The sequence below is a fragment of the Benincasa hispida genome, chromosome 9 (assembly GCF_009727055.1).
Source record: "Benincasa hispida cultivar B227 chromosome 9, ASM972705v1, whole genome shotgun sequence".
Classification (NCBI taxonomy): Eukaryota; Viridiplantae; Streptophyta; class Magnoliopsida; order Cucurbitales; family Cucurbitaceae; genus Benincasa; species Benincasa hispida.
The window spans coordinates 14446094-14449109 of NC_052357.1; positions in this window are offsets into that span (position 1 = coordinate 14446094).

The window sequence follows — 3016 nt, forward strand, 5'->3', positions numbered from 1 at the left end:
TTATTATATAATTAATTTATCTGGAATAGTTAAATTCAAATATTATAATTAAAAATTTAATATAATTTTCTAAAATGTAAATTTAATATTCATATATTAATTAATTTTAATAATATAAAATAAAATAATAAAATCACGTATTAAAAATGGGGAGAGAGAGCAACTGTCACAATCGCACTTTCGAAAGTTTCTCTTAGCGATTGTGCAGCACTTGTTTCCGCTCACGAACAAGTCAGCCAATCCGAATACGGAATGCCGATGGCCCATCGAATGCCTCTCGCAACATCCACCCCCGTTTTAGGGAAAACAATTTTAAAAAATGGGTTTGGAAAAAAAGGTTTTCGCAAGCATTTTTTAGTATATGAGTAGAGAGAGAAAGATCGTAGTAGACTAGAAACCAATGAGCAACAACAACGACTTTATAGCATACTACTCCTGGTATGAGAAAGACTGTGCATTAAAAAAAGCTACACTTTTTTATGGATATAAGGAATGCATTAAAATAATTTATTATCATGCCTAGAACTTCAAAACTTGTACCAATACAGGGAAGTGTATCCCTTGCACATTCCGACCCTTATTTCCATCTCAATTCTCATAATCCAAATGTCACTTTAATATCTAACACAGATAGACCATGACATTTTGTTAAATTTATAAATATTTTGGTTCATTTTTCTATATTTGAAAACAACTCAATTTTCACTATAGATTTTAGAAACATATTTGAATATTGTATTTTCTTGACCGATTTTAATAAAATTAACTTCAAGAGACTAAATTCAAGATTTACTAAAGGAGAACCTTATTGTTCCCTAGGTTTTAAGCCTAGCCATTTGGTAGCTAGATTTTAAAATGTTACGATCTTTCATTTCAATTTAATTCATAAATTTGACAATGTTACAGTTATACTCTTAAGATTTGATTCTTGTTCTAAATTGGTCCTAAATTTCAAGATAAAATTTTAACCTCAGTTTTTCACTAAATACTCACATCAATATTTTGCATAATTAAAAAGTGAAATTGTAAAATTAATTTTAATAGTGATGAAAAAAAACTTAATTAATTATAATTTTTTAACCTTGCCATTAATAATTAATAAACACTGATAAAATGAGTATAGATGACATAATGCTTGTACTATCAATATCAAATTCAAATGTATATTCTACTATCACTAAATTATCAAAAAAAAAAAATAAATTAAAAAAAACTATAGACTGAATATTAATATGTAGTGAAAAATCATAAATCTTCAAACTTAACAAAATTGAAATAAAATTTAAGAGTAAGTATAAAATCATAACATTGATTAAATTGAAATCCAAATCAAAATTTAAATGTTATGGCTATAAATATTAATAATATCCAGCTTGAATGCAAAGTCTCTTTGTGAAAGGAAAAAGAAAAAAGAAGAAAAAAAATGGAAATTTTGATTCGATACAGATTCTTTTCTTTTCTTTTCCACGTTACCAAACGAGATAAACATTTTCCCCCAGAATTTCTCGCCTTCTTTATTGGGACAGGAAAAAAAACAAAAAAAGAAAAAGAAAAAAACAAGAACACTTGGCCAGAAATCGGTAGATTTGTAAAAGCATCAATTTCGATAATCATCATCGTCATGAAAATAATTAAAATATTGAAATCATCGTCAACAATAAGAATAGCAAAAGAAAAAACGAATCGAAAATTATTTTTCAAATTTTCACGATCGAAGAGAAATCTCTCAGGAACATTCCAGAACTTCTCCATTTAAACAATCACAATCAGACAGAGTAAAGAATGAACTCATTACTCTCAACGCTGACGACTACGACCGCAGCCGTGGGCTCGGCACCGCAACGAACAATCTGATGAGACGACGCATCGCCGCCGCTGAGGCGAAACTCCTCGGAATGGTGGCTGTCGTCGGAGTTAACCGGCGGATGGTAGTACATCCGGCCAGTCTGAGGGCAATGCGAATGAAATCTGGCGACAATCCTGACACCGGCGTCAAGCATCTCGACGAACTTCCCCATGGAGACGCCGATGGAAAGGAATAGAAATCTCTGCAACGATCGGAATAGGAATGGGAAACAGAACGTGAAACAGAGAAACGGATCTCTCTTATGAGAGAGAGATGGAAGTTAGCGATTGAAGAAGAATCAGAAGACGTCCCAAAGAAAGCCCATAAAAATGGAGGAGAGAGGAAGAGAGACGAAGAGAGAGAAAATTTATGGTTGGGGAACGGAAGAAGAACGTTGAGGGATTGGTATTTATAGGAACAGCTGGCTTTGCGCTCAGCTTTGTTGGAATTTTCCTCAGGCTGCTCGCTCCTACTCGCTTTTCGTTTCGTCTGCCTTCTAACGCGACTATCTTTATTTATTTATTTATTTAGAACCTTGGCAAGCAATAAATACGTTACTGTTATAAAAAAAAAAAATATTTATGTCTCGTTTGATAATTATTTTATTTTTTGAAATTAAACTTATCTCATCCATACCTGTTAGAATGTTTTGCACCTTTCTTAATTATAATATGTTGAATTCTTCGACAAATTCTAAAAACAAAAACGATAAAACTATTTTTTTAGTTCTAAAATTTGGCTTTATTTTTTAAACCAATCATGAAAGGTATATAATAAATGAAGAAATTTGGAATGGAACTAGTGTTCAAAGATTTAATTTTAAAAAACAAAATGGTTATGAAACGGAGTCTCAGGGAGTAATACATTTTTTGTTTTTAAGTTTTACCTCTAGTTTATATTTGATTCTTAGGTTTTAAAATGTTAACACATTTAGTACTTAAGTTTTGAGTTTTGTTTCAATACAGTCTATAAATTTCAAAATGTTACAATTTTATTCTTGATATTTGAATTTTGTTTCAATTTGGTCCCAAAATTTAAAGATTTTACTTTTTTAATCTTAATCTTTCATTAAATACTTATTTTTAATCTTTAACGTCAACTTCTATAAATTAATTAAAATAATTAGAAAATAAAACTTTGATTTTAAAAATGATAAAAATATTGAAATTT